Here is a 14,744-nt window from a genome sequence, read left to right as displayed (position 1 = left end):
ATTTATCAGAGATCCTAGTTTGTACATTGACTATGGTCAAAAGAATGCCTTAGATTTATCCCTTGGGAAGCAGAAACCAAATCTGAAACACATCTGTCAGTAGAAACACAATGCATAGTATATATTTTGCTGAACAGAGAAAATAAGCAAACCAGGGCTGCCCTTTTAGAAGGTTTTAATCTAAAGCAATTTGAGGGACTGTGTGAAACCCTACTTCACTAACACTCAACACCTCCATTCCCATAAAAGGCAAGAACTCAGCATCCTCCATCTGTTCTCAGTCTTAAAAACACGACATTCTTATCATTCTTAGTATTCACATCAGGGCGTAGTGTCCCCAAGGGTGATCTATCGGGATGAAAGTGTTTCCAAGACAACCTCTTAAGCCATCATCACCCATTAACATTACAGCACAAGTGCATATCAAGTATTAAATTTTAAATTTTTGAAATCAATTTGGAGGTGCAATATTGTAATTTATAAGAAATATATATATATATATATATATATATTTAGTCATTCAGATAACCAAAATATGTTTCCCATATATATTTGGTCTTCATCCACAATTCCCAGTTCACAGCTCCCAAATGCCTTGGAATTTCCTGAGCAATAAGAGTAACGGAAGCATCTTTTCTTATATTTGGTCTCTTCTCCTCAATTCCTAAAAACGCTTTAAAGCCATAAAGGTGAAATGAGTGTCTTAATATTCATAACAAGCCCCTTTCCACCACAACTTGGCTTATGTTAATGAAGGTGACTTTTGGAAAACACCTAAGGCTGGGGGGCGGTTGACAGAGGTACCAACCACGAATAGAGGGTTGGAAGTTTCTGGGGAGGCTGGAAGGGCTGGAGGTTGAATGAATCACTGGCCAACGATTTAATCAATCATTTCTATGTAATGAAGCCTCCATAAAACCCCAAAAGGATGGGGTTCCAAGAGCTTCCAGGTTGGGGAACAAGAAAGCTTCCACGTGCCACCAAGCTCTGGGTCCCAAGCTCCATGAGGACAGAAACTCCTTTGTTCAGGACCTCACACTGTGCATCTCTTCATCTGGCTGTTGATTCCTATCCTTTAAGATCCTTTGTAATAAACCAGTAATCTAGAGAGAAATCAGGTTTCCTGAATTCTCTGAGCTACTCTAGCAAATTCATAGAATCCAAGGAGGGGGTCACGGGAACCTCCGATTTATAGCCAGTGAGTCAGAAGTACAGGTAACAACCTGGGTTTGTGAGTAGCATCTGAAGTGGAGTGCTGTCTCGTGGGACTGAGCCCTTTACCTGTGGAATCTGATGCTATCTCCAGGTAGATAGTGTGAGAACTGAGTTGAATTGTGTTAAATTCTGGGACACCCTGCCAGTGTCCAAGAATTGCTTGTTGGTATGAAGAAACCTCTACACACAAACACGTTGGAACTGGTCCAGGAACCTATGTTAGTGGGCTTTGAGGGAATAGCAATGCTATAGACTGAATGTTTGCATCTCCCCCAAAATTCATATGTTGAAACCTAATACCAAGGTCATGATACTTGTAGGTGGGGCCTTTGGGAGGTGATTAATTAGGTGAAGAGAGTGGAGCCCTCATGAATGAGATTAGTGTCCTTATAAAAGAAGCCCCAGAGAGCTAACTTTGTCCGTTTTGTCATGTGAAGTTACAGTAAGGTGGCCATGTATGAATCAAGCAGCACGCCCTTACCGAGACACTGAATCTGCCAGCACCTTGATTTTGGACTTCCAGCCTCCAGAACTGCAAGAAATAAGTTCCTATTGTTTAGAAGCCACCTAACCTATGATATTCTGTTATAGCAGCTCAAATAGACCAAGACAAGGAATTAAATATAGCAAAAGGCACCATGTTAGAGTGGACAGACAAAGCAAAGGGAGATTCAGAGAGCAGTGCTAAGAAGACATATTTCTTCATTATAAAGGCACGTGTCAACTTCTTCCTAATTTCTGAGAGGCTATTGCAATAAAGGTCAAATAATTTTTTTTAAAAAAACTAGAAAGAAGTATCACATGGTAGTGGAAATTTGCAGTGATTATGATTTTTTTAAACTAATGGGCAATCCACCAATGCTTAGAGCTCAAATGGAAGTGCTATTTATACCCTGATGCTCTCCAATGACAAGCTCACACACACACCACCACCACCTTATTTTCAGTTAGCCTCTCGGGAAATGCTGATGATAACAGTATTAAATGTCTTGGAATTTAAACACTTGAAACTTGTTGGAGAGGCAATGATGGCATGCTACAGCGACAAAGTTTGATGGCTGCTTTCACAGTGAAACCACCGTGAAAACGTATCTTAATGTACAAGTAGAAAAAAAAGTTGATTTGCAGGGAAACGTAAAGCTCAAAAGACATTCTAAGTAAGATATTGGTGAAGATATAATTTTGTAAAGAAGGCTCATTCACCAGAAAATCATTCAAGAGTAGTCATAGGAAAAATTTAACAAACTGGCAGCTGAGCAGAATGTGGAAACCTCTTGTTGTGAATTTATTTGAAATAAATAGAATCAAACTGTTCCAATTAAAGTGAGAGCTGAAGTGATATGTTTGATGCCAAGTTTCATAGGTTAACGCCTTTGTGGTTTACATATTTTGATACCCATAGGAGACGATGTCTTGTGCTTATTTGAAACAGTCGTAAACTGTGTCTTACCAAGACAACTAAATTTTCTTTTTAATAGCAATTTATACATTATGCTTAGTTAATCTATAATATTGATCCTGACAATGACATTGGATTCTTTTAAGGAATCCTCATCTTTTAGCAGTGCACACTGAAATATTTACAGTTGAAATAACTGGATGTTTCAGATTGGCTCCAAAATAGTCCAATGGAATGGAGGAAAGTGGATAGACACAGAAACGGTGTAAGATTGGAAGGGAGCAGATCATTGTTTAAGCTGGGTGATGACTACGTGGGGTTCCTTATACCATTTTCTTTGCTTTTGTATGTATTTGGAATTTTCCGTAACACAGTTTTTAAAAGAATAAGGTTAGATCTCTTAGATAAGAAGCTAAGGAGTTGTGGTGGTTTTGATGGTCATAGTCTCTAGAGGATTGAAATAAATTTATCCCTCTGATGGGTGGCACAATAAGTCCCTTGAAAAGATAAAGAAACCATACTTGGGCACACCAAGGGGTCTTCAACCTCCATACCTTTACTCTCAGCCCACAGTAAATCCTGGACGTGGCTCCTCCACCAGGCTGTTTTCACAGGCATGGGTTGCTCTCACCTCTGAGTCAGATGTTTTCCTGACTCAGCTTAAGTGGTAAGACTGATTTGGGAGAAGCCAATTGCGTAAGAAAGAATACGCCTATTTTTTAAAATAGATTATCCAAAAAGAGCCTATTCCAAAAGTTTCATGTTTTTGTCTAAAGCAATTATATATGTTAGCGAAAGGCTTGGTTAAAGACTGGTGGGAGGCCTCTGACTTTCCTTATTTATGTCCTCTTTGGAAAAAAATTGCTTGAAATCAGATGCATTTCCAGATGAAAAATTCATCAAAATACTGATACTTTGACATTTAACTTGGGTGATTAACTTGAAAACTTAGTAATATAATAAAAGTTATGTCAGGCTGTTTGTTGACTTTATATCTTCTTAAATGGCAAAAGAGACTGAATGTGTCTCCCCAACAATGTATCACTATACACGCAAGACCTTTCTTTCCTTTTTTCTAATGGGGTTTGTTTTTGTTTGTTGCAGTTTGAGTACAGTAGAAGTTCTAGAAGGGAAACTGTGAGAGAGAAAACTGAAAAATTAGATAGAGGCTAGATTACCAAAGGCTTTAAATGTTGAATTTCCACTGATATTTAAAGGAATCTTTAGTCATACACACACACAGGTGCCCAGAATGTTCTTTCTCTGCAGAAGCAAGCCCAATCTCTTTAATCTTTCCTACTTTATTTCACGAACTGGCAGTTATTAAACAATAGGCAGGCCATGTTCATCTCTGCAGGCAACCTTGGAAGCAGCATCAGCACAAAGAAGATGCTCCAGAAGCAGCATCTGGAGCCCAAAAGAAATATTCTAAGCTCAAGTTGGAATAGATTTGATTAATTTATAGAAAATATTAATCCTTCTCCACCTTCCCCCAGAAGACAAGTACACTTCCCTACCCCACTGAATTTGGGCCTGACCAGGTGTCTAATTTTGGCCAAAGAAAAGTGAGTGGATATGGCAAGAGCAGCTCTAAATGTGCTTGTGTGATCGGCTTCTCTCTTAGGCTTTTGTGATCTGCCATGGGAAGAACAAGCCCTGAGTAACTTGATCAAGGAGAAGGTGAAGACACATTGCAGACTTGAACCCAACTGAAGCCTGAAGTCAAGTCCAGGCTGAAGCGGGGCTACCTCAAATGACACACAGACCTGTGAACAAAAAAAATACAAATGCTGCTTGGCCAGCCTGGTGGCACAGTGGTTAAGGTCGCACACTCAGCTTCAGCGACCTGGCATTTGTGGGTTCAGATCCCAGGCATGGACCTGCCTATCACTCATCAAGCCATGCTGTGGCGGTGTCCCACATACAAAATAGAAGAAGATTGGCACAGATGTTAGTTCAGGGCCAATCTTCCTCACCAAAACAAAAACACGACCAAAAACAAATGTTGTTGTTACAAGCCACTGAACTTTGTGGTGGATTGTTATGCAGCACTATTACAACAGTAGCTGACTGACACAGAAATCATCTACATACACGAGGAAACTGAAACATCAGAACAGCTGCATTTTCTAGGGAGGCTATGTAAAGCAGTGACTCAACCTGCTTTAGGGTTATGAAATTTCTTAAGAATCCAATTAATAACTTGATCAGATCCTTCTCCAAGTTTCCTTGCATCCCATCTGTCTCTCCACAGGCCTCCATGGGAGTCTCCATCTGATTGGCAGAATCTAAAACATGTCTGGAACCCTAACTGCAAGAGAGTTTAGGATATGTAGCTTCTTAGCTTTCCAGTCTTTGAAACCTAGGAAGAAGTTGCAATGGTACTTGGTACTTCTAACACATCAGTGCAAAGAGAAGCAGTTTAGGGAAGAGAAGAAGAAAATGAAGCCGGAGAGAATCAGGAGAACCTGGTGTCATAAATCACTTAAGTTAAATGGTACAGAGGAATACTATGTAAAAATGTAAAGAATCTATTGAATTGGGCAATAACAATGTTTCTGGAGACCAGAACAGGGACTGCTTCATTGGAAGGGTGATAAGGTAAGAAGATAGAGACGAGTCCTAAAATAGTCCTCTTTCCAGAACTTTAGTTGAGAAGGGGAGGGGAAGGATGTGGTTATCATCCACATGTTCTTGTGTAAGAGTGAATCATACCTCACTCAGGGGTCGGTAAACTTAGTCTGCTGTGCATTGACTAAAAATAATGACTAAAAATGATCTCAATCTCTCTTTTCTTTGTCATTTTTTTAAATTGTCCTTTCCTTGTTCCCTGAAGCAAGGGGTCTTCTCTTGGGTCTCCCAAGTCTTCCTGTGAGTCAAGAGAAGTGACTCTCAGATTCCTTTTGCATTTTCCTGTTGTCAGGTTATCATCGCCCACAGTTGTGGAAAGTTCCCTGAAGTGCTGCCGTTGCTATGTTTGTGCTCCACTTTTCTCCTTGCCCCACTGTTAAAGAGAAAACCACAAGCCCAAGATGGCGTCACTTGTGCTAAAGCCCACAACACCAAACCTAGATTTAATACATAACCTAATTGCAGTTTCAACTTCTCCTTGAAATGTAATCTTAATCAACCAGTCTGGAATTTTCTAGCCAGTACCAATGAGGTAATCTGCCACGGGGGCCCTCTCCACCCCTAGGGGAAGAAGCAGCAATGTATATGATAAAACCCTTGCCATTTCCTTCTCCCCAAAAAGAAGATGGCCTGGCCTAAAAATAATCCTTTCTTTTCTTTTGCTAATAGCCTCCTTGCCCCATCTCATCTTCCTATAAAAACTTTTTTATCCTGTACAACTCCTTGGAGTATCTCTTTGCTTGCTAGATGAGATGCTACCCGATTCATGAATCGCCTAACAAAGCCAATTAGATCTTCCAGTTTACTTGGTCAAATTGTTTTTTAACACCATGAAGACTATATCTCGTTACCTCCTGGCAAGGTCTGTTTCACCTTCTTTATCCTACGATTTATATTAGTTCTTGCATTCCTCACAGATCTCAGGCCTTACAGCTTTCTAAGTCAAACTAGTCTTGGCTTCATGGTGTTGGTAGGTACTGTCATTAATCTTCCAATATCCCTCTTTGCTTCTTTTTAGTAAAAGAACCTCCAAGTTTTACCTGAGCCTAAATAGAGACTAATTTCTCAGCTTCTCAAGCAGCTAGACGTGACCATGTGGCTACATCTGAACCAAGGGACTCTCACCACCCCTTCTGTCTAGGTGGAGAAAGATGATGGCTGGAGCTCTCTTAGAAGCCATGGATTTAGCATGTCAGAGCTGCCCTATCGATACCCGCCCATTAAACCCAGCATATATAGGGTCAAAACCAAAAGCACCCATCCCCTTGCCCTGCTTCTTTAGTTACATTCATATGTAGATGTAGGTTTCTTTAACCTTTGTATCCCTGAGCTTCATATATGCATGAAATCAGTGTTAGATTAGAGCACTGACCTCCAGCTGGAATAACAAGTAGAAGTTACAATTGTTAAAAGCCCAGGTGGCCTCACGCTGAAGTGTTGGTGAGTTGCGAGTTCTTGAAGTTTATTGCAGGAAAACTGATGTCCAGAGAATATCAAGAAATTGAAGTTTCCCAGACTCCAATTCCTTGGTTTCCAAGTGCCAGAATTCACCATTCACCATGGAAGCAGACAAGCAAGGACGCTCATCTGTAGATTCTCTTATCTGGCCACCTCTCTCCCTGCACATAGTCACATTCTTCACAAACTTTAAAGCCCCTTGTCTCCCGTCCTTCCTTTGGGGAGATAAATCTGAGTGCTTACTCTCACCTCCCAGCTGATGTCACCCCAAATACAACCGCTTTCCTTGCCACAAGCCTGGCGTGCCAGTTTTTTTTCGGCCCCTCATACGCGGTGGACAAACGAACCCGTGTTGGTGTTCAGTAACACTCTCTACCCAAAGCACGCAACTCCAGACTGTCACATGAGAAGGAGATAAATGTAGCTTTTAGGTAAACCATAGCGTTTTGTTTTAGACAGTACCTTAAATAATACAACGGCCACAAGACATACCACTCTCCTTGATCACAATGGCCGTATGGTCCAGCCGCCATACAACATCTACTGGCTGCAAAATGACCACTGCATCTCTCTGGTCTGACCTCCACAATTCGTTCTTTCCTCTTATCAGTCTCCTCTGGCTGGGATAACATCTAAAGATGTTTCTCACCTATTACGACACTTGGAGAATTTAGGGCAAGAATGAACAGCACCTGTTAGGATTCTCCTGGAAGCTTTGTCCCCTCAGAAACAACACACATATTCTTCATGATCTTCTGGCACTGCAGTCAGTTAGCTTGCAACAAATCCAGCCTCTACCACTTAAGAGAATGCTACTTAACCTCTCTGTGTCTCAGTTATAAATGTGCATAATAATTGTACCTGCCTGCAAAGGTTGCTATAGTTTTCAAAAATCAAAGACTATTATATATATTATATATAATGTTATATTATATATAATATATATAATATATAATATTATATATATTACAATCAAAAGTGACAATAGTTTTCAATGACTACAGTTAAATTATCCTACTTTCGCAAATTTTAGGACAAAATAGGACCATGTGAACCAGTGCTTGGGTCCCTCCCCAGATCTTGGAAAAGTCTGTGTCATTAGCTTCACAGTAAATCCACCTCTGCCTACCTTACAGAGTCATTAGGGGATGACACAACATGGACCCAGAGATACTAGCACATAAGGCACTTTTGTGCTTGCTACACAAAGGTGACCCTTCCAGACTTACATGGGGCTCAGGACCTGGCCAGCCAAGCAAGGACTAGATTTCAGCTCTCACTCTTCCCCTTGGCCGGGTGCCTTCCACATTGCAAAAGCTCAAGACAGCTGATATATCTGTGCCACCAAGGTGCCCGGCCAACAGGGCAGGGTAACAGAGAACTAAACTCAAGTCCACTTCTCTGGCCAAGTTCTGTGTCTCAGCATGCAGGGACATACGCCTGAGAGGATGGCCTTTGTGGCTGCACTCAAAGGCTCTGTCTCTCTGCCAAGCCCGGCACCTACTTTTTGCTAATGTGCACAGAGGTGCCTTAGAGTTGTGGGTGGCCTGGCACAACACTCCAGCGCATGTGGCAGCCCTGATACCTGGCCACAATAAGCACTCTGCAAGTATAAACGTTCCTCTTTTGGGCCCCCTATTCTTTTCTACCTGTGTAACCTTACCCCTACTTGCTCAATCTTATATAATTCAGGTCATTTTAAAAGTTAATTTGCACGTTTCCAAGGAAGCAATTGGAAACCTAAGTTGCTCCAGGGAATTGCTTTACCGCTGTGTCCTCGTGAGCTATGGGAGGCCACACCAGACAACATCTTTGGGCATTTTGCCGGGTTCCTTGGCTGTCTGCATTGGCACACTGGTGGGAAGGGATTGGGGTTGCGCCACCCGGGGAACACCCAGACCTCATTTTAGGCAAAGCTGAGTCAGAGGGCTGTTCCCGGCCAGTATCAGAACCTGGGGTGGGGGTGGCTGGCCAGGCGTCCACGCCCTGGGATGTCAGACTTGTCTGTTGGTGCCTTGGTGATAAGACTTGAAGCAGATTTGTTCAGGAGCCTGTTCTTTAAAAAGCGGCCACTGGAGGGCTCTTTCGGGTCCCTCTCTGCGGCTTGTCATGCTGTGAGCTGACAGGTTTGGTGAGCCACTTTGGACCTTCCCAGGCCTGCTGAGGGATTGAGAAGGCACAGTTTAGGTTAGGAAAGTGGACAGGAGGACAGCGGAGCCCTTGCTCATCCACCCACATTATCTCTGCTGAGTGAGGCGGAAGGGGCATCTTAGACACCCAATTTCTCTATCCAAGTAAACATACATTGAAAATGTTGGTAGTATAAAGGCTAATTTATACTCCAACCAGCAGCATTTGAGAATTAACTGTTGATCCACGCCCTCATTAACCTTGCGCAGGATCATGTAAATTTTTCTAACGCAAGGGATTAAAAATACGTATTGAGCAAATTTTCTTGTTTTCAATGAGCATCTGTATTTTGTCTGTTCCTATCACGTCAATATTCTTTGCCTATATGGATATTTTGAAATGTATCTATTTTTTAACCCACAAAGTCTCCCTGTAGAAGGAAACAGAGTTTCCATTAGCTCTTTCCTATCAAAACATCCAACCACCTTGGCCTGGCCCTCACTCTCTTCCAAACACACCGCAACACACACCGAAACACACACCGTGGCTGTCTGTGAGCACTGTGTGTGATTACTCCCTTCACATGGTTTTGTGACCAAGCCTATTGACATGTTAGCCCTGTCTGCTTAGATTGAAATCTCTTAAAGTGGCAGGCCTGGTTTGATTATTTGCTCTGTTGAGCAAAACATACACTTGCAATTGACAAAGATATGTTTCAGACCTGCTTCCCCTTCCCAAAGGAATAAATCTAATACATGATTCGGACCACAATTAATGTGAACAACAGGGAATTTGGCTGGCATCTATATTATGAGGGAAAATAAGCACGAAAGCAGAAAGCTGCGTTCTGCTGACTTGATTTAAAAAAAAAAAAAACTTTAATAGCCTAACTTCAAATTCACAGCCTCTAGCAATGTATAAAGGACTTTTAAATGTCAGCTCTGGTTTCAGATGATCTGAGGATGTCTTTTTCACTTAAAATAAACCCTGGTTTTAGATTATACACATTTCTTCTCAAAGAAATATGTGATCACTGAAGAAAATTAGCAATTTCTTCAAAAGGATAAAAATTGACTTATAATCCTACCATTTAGAGAGAACCACAAATAACAAATTTTATATTTCCTTCTAATCTATATTTATAAGCACACATATGTGTACGATTATAATATGTGTTTAATATGTGTATAATATGTGAATAAATATCATGTTTTTCCAAAATTAGAATTGCAAGATTCTGAATCCTGCTTTTTCACTTCATAACCAGCATTTTCCTGTCATTAAATATTCTGTTTTTTTCTTTGAGGAAGATTAGCCCTGAGCTAACTGCTGCCAATTCTCCTCTTTTTGCTGAGGAAGACTGGCCCTGAGCTAATATCCGTGCCCATCTTCCTCTACTTCATATGTGGGACAGTTGCCACAGCATGGCTTGACAAGCAGTACGTAGGTCTGCACCCAGGATCCAAACTGGTGAACCTCGGGCCACCAAAGCACAATGTGGGAACTTAATCGCTGCACCACTGGGCCAACCCTATCATTAAACACTCTTTGAACTCTGATTTTCAATGGCTGAATGATATTCCATTGTAAAGATATATCATACTTTACTAACAAATTTCCTTCTGTTCCCAGACAATGTCTTCATGCCTTCATGCTACTGTTTCCTCTTCCTGGACACACGGGATACTCCCATTTCCCAGACTCCCTTGCAGTTTGGTTGGGATCATGTGACTGAGTTCCAGCCAATGGAATATGGGTGAAAGTGACTGGCCCTGGCCTTAAAACCAATCCATGTTATCCTCCCGCCCTCTCTTCTGCTGCAAGCAACTCTGGAAGCCACATGTTCCCAATGGCATGGCTATAATATGGAAGCAGCCTCCATCCTCGAGTCACCCACTGGAAGAGGAAAGAGAATCCAAGCAGCATCAGACTATAACCTGTGTGAAAAAAGCCTGTGTGTGTTACTGCACATAGCCCAGTGATGCCTCATGTAAATAAGTAAATGTAAGATCTGCAAGTTGTTTCCAACTTTCTATTACTCTAAGGACATAGCAACATTTTGGTTATTGCCAATTATGTCATTATCATAAGTAAGAAAGAAGCGTTAGGATTTTTTTCTATTTTTAAATAAGCAGACAGTTATTATTTTCTTCTTTATATTTTTGCATAATTTTATAGTTTTCTACAGAGAGCTACTTTTAAAACATAAGAAAGTGTGGAAAGAGACAGGCAGAATTGTCTGGAGGATGACCCCTAAAGCTGAGGTTGTCTGGTGATGGACTGTCTGGAACAAGGGCTCCGTCTTCCCCATGGGAGGGTCTGCACCCAACCCAGTCCTGTGTTCCCCCAGCTTTATGAAGCCAGCTTTAAAAACTGTACTTAGGGGGCCGGCCTGGTGGTGCAGTGGTTGAGTTCTCATGTTCTGCTTTTCGGGGGCCCAGGGTTTGCTGGTTCGGATCTCAGGTGCGGACATGGCACTGCTTGGCAAGCCATGCTGTGGTAGGCATCCCACGTATAAAATAGAGGAAGACGGGCACAGATGTTAGCTCAGGGCCAGGATTCCTCAGCAAAAAGAGGAGGATTGGCAGTAGTTAGCTCAGGGCTAATCTTCCTCAAAAAAAAACAAACAAACAGACAAAAAACTGTACTTAGGAGCCGGCCCCGTGGCCGAGTGGTTAGGGTCATGTGCTCCGCTTGGGCGGCCCAGGGTTTCATAGGTTCGGATCTTGGGCTTGGACATGGCACCACTCATCAAGCCATGCTGAGGCGGCATCCCACATGCCACAACTAGAAGGACCCACAACTAAAAAAAAATATATGCAACTATGTACTGGGAGGATTTGGGGAGAAAAAGCAGGAAAGAAAAAAAAAAAAAGATTGGCAACAGTTGTTAGTTCAAGTGCAAATCTAGGAAAAAAAAAAAACAAAACTGTTCCTAGATGCCAGGAGCCACATTTCTCAGATAACTGCTGTGTAGCCCGCACGTAATCGCAGACTCCTTGGAACCAAAGGTCTGTTCACGCCGGATGAAGCCCACTAGTTGACAAGCTTGACCCACACACACAACACTTCAGATCAGTGTCTCATTTTTTTGGTTAATCATCAGGGGTTTTTTACTTTAAATTTTTTTTTTTTACCAAATAATATATTTGTGTGGATGAAAACTTGAAAGATTAAAAAAGGGAAGAGTTAAAACTCTCCTTCTGTCCCTCGGTCACCCAGTTCTCTTCCTCAGAGGCAATTAGTTTTGTTCCTTTTATATCCTTAGAGAGATTACAACTGATTATAAATTGAGCAGAACAACCAAAATAAATAACAAATGAGGTTCCTTCTCAATTAACTAAGGTATTCTTTGGTTTTTGAGATTACTATTTTTTAAAAATAAAAACACATGACGAAAAACTAATCTGCACAAACATGTCTAAAATGAAAAGTACAAGTGCCCCTTACACACCACTTGCATTCTTAGACTTTCTCCCCGAGGACAAGCGGTTAGCAATTTCTTGTAATCGTACTCAAAACATGCTTATGTATATACCCCATAAAAATTAACAAATTAAATAGATGTATGGACATACCAAATACACATTTCTGACTCTTGCTTTTTTCACTCAATTGTATATCTTGGACATATTCCATAGCTGCATATACAGATAATTTTCCTTCTTTTGAAAGGATGAATCATAAAGAGTTTTCAGTCTTTTATTCGAAAATCTTCAGGTTGTTACTAGTTTGTTGCTATTACAATGTTCTTTTTCTTCCTACCATCTCTCCATTTCCCCCACAATGTTTTTCTAATGAGTGTCTGTGTGTGTGTGTGTGTGTGTGTGTGATGTGTATGTGTGTCTATTATAATTCTGCCACTATGAATGTTTGTAAGCTGAAATTTCCAATCAAGTGAATATTTTTTTCTTCTTGCTAAGAACGGGGGGATTTTCAAAAGAAATTGTCTATTGCCATCCTTTTTCAAAACATTTACACCTTCATCTTTAGGCATCATTTCCAAAAATTTCTAGGAAGACAAGTTCTTATGATTATTTTTGCTACAAGATCTAATAACACTGATGTAATAACATTTCTCTCCTTCTTGGGTGTTTCATTTTATTCTAGTTTAGCTTGGTGATTTTGTGTTGAATTTGAATGAACATTTCTCCTCGGCATGTTCCCCCCAAAATGCCTTGATAGTGTGGAAACTACCTGAGCGTTATTTCAAAGTGACTAAGTATCATCTGATAATATTTGATAATGGATGAAATAATTGCTGTTGTGTAAGAACTGGATGAAAGAGGCTACATTTAAGAAGCTGACAAGATTGAATATAGAAGTGAATGCCTTCAGGAAGTTTTCATTTCAATGTAGATAAAATTAATTTAAGCACAAATAGAATCACAAGGAGAAAAACTTAGCTTACTGTAGCTCCCACAAATAAATTTTGTTCTTGACATCTGGATAAAGTTCAGAGGAAATACAAGGACAAGTTTGACGACTACTCTTTTTTGCTTAAAAGTCTTTCATTTGTATTATAGTGGCATTAATCTTATAAATCTTCATTCTAAAGTGATATTTAAGATAATAGAAACTTTACATGATTTCAGCAGATTTTCATCAATTTCTAGATTGAAGTCTAAAGTAAATATATTTCAATCTTTTGAAAAACTGGATTGTTTCAGAAGAATATTTTATTGGAGAGAAATCTAATTGAGCAAAGGAAGGAGTTCATACTATTTTCCTCCAATAACTTAGTCACTTAGCATTTCAAAATATAACGGTAGGGAGTGCCACTTCCAGTCACAGCTGAATGGCTCTTATTGAACTGCTCCTCCTGCATATAATAATATAAAACACCAGAAAAAATATTTTTTTAAAAAACACTTAAAAGTCTTTAAAAGCAGTGGAGAATGACAAATAGCAGGAAGATTCTGGAGGGCAGTCAACACCTGGAAGAAGGGAAAGATCACAGAGTGAGTTTCTCACATTTTATGGCCCTTAGCCTGAGACCGGCCGAGTCCGTACAGTGTGGGGTAGCGAAAACTCTGTTAGAAAGTACACAATATTTCTATCTTGAAGAGCTGGAGGTCAGAATTTGGGACGACCACTTTGGAAAGTGAGGTGTGAAATCACAGAAAAGAGAGAGCTAGAGAGGAAGAAGCTCATATTCTGTGTTTAAACTGCGCGTCACAAATAATTTCTGAATCATGCTTATTACGCAAGGCAAACTCACAGCAGTCCAAGACCAAAAAACCTGAACTCAGATTTGAGCTGCTATTACTGCCAGCAATATCACGTTGCAGTTTGAGTCTAACCATGTTCATTGCCCATTTGAAAAGAAAATCAATGTCACTGTAGGAACACAACAGAATCCAGAGTTTTCATAACATAATATTTATCACGTCCAGGTGGCACGCCAAAATTACCTGACAACCCGGAAACAAATAAACCAACCAACCAGGAAAACGATCCATTCTCTTAAGAGAAACAATCAATGGAGATTGACTCTGAGATTATCTAAATGTTGGAATAACCAAGCAATGCTTTAAAAGTAGCAATCATAACCATGCTTAATGAGTTAAAGGAAAATAGACCCATCATGATCTAAAGGTTAGGAAATATCAGTAAAGAAATAGAAGATACAAAAAAATTCTAGAACTGAAATGTACACTATCTATTATACAAAATTTACTGGACAGATTTAATAGCAGCATGAAGATGGGAGAGGAATTAGTAAACTTAAAGATAGTTCATTAGAAATTATCCAATCTAAAATGCACAAAGAAAAAAGATTTGAAAACAATTAATAGAGCCACATGGGTATTTAGGACTATATGAAGGGGCCTAACATATTTGTAACGAGAGTCTCAGAAAGAGATGAGAAAGAAGATAATGGGGGAGACAAAAAATTTGAGGAAATTCC

The 14,744-nt window shown here is 40.3% G+C and overlaps 1 long non-coding RNA gene across 10 annotated transcripts in view; it reads right to left on the bottom strand.

Moving 5' to 3' along the window:
* The window catches only part of LOC106824690 (uncharacterized), a 190,290-nt gene that overhangs the window by 170,355 nt on the left and 5,191 nt on the right, over window positions 1-14,744 (bottom strand). Inside the window, exon 5 of one of the 10 annotated variants that reach the window (XR_011506501.1) lies at window positions 5,131-5,618. The exons of 7 other annotated variants lie outside the window; for them this stretch is intronic. This is a non-coding gene — a long non-coding RNA (uncharacterized lncRNA). Of the gene's footprint in view, window positions 1-5,130; window positions 5,619-8,785; window positions 8,864-12,521; window positions 13,771-14,744 lie in introns of those variants that run through there. 2 more of the 10 variants (XR_011506503.1, XR_006533447.2) reach the window with 2 other exon arrangements.

The sequence above is a fragment of the Equus asinus genome, chromosome 10, assembly GCF_041296235.1.
Source record: "Equus asinus isolate D_3611 breed Donkey chromosome 10, EquAss-T2T_v2, whole genome shotgun sequence".
NCBI classification, from domain to species: domain Eukaryota; kingdom Metazoa; phylum Chordata; class Mammalia; order Perissodactyla; family Equidae; genus Equus; species Equus asinus.
This window is presented reverse-complemented; position numbering and strand designations above follow the sequence as displayed.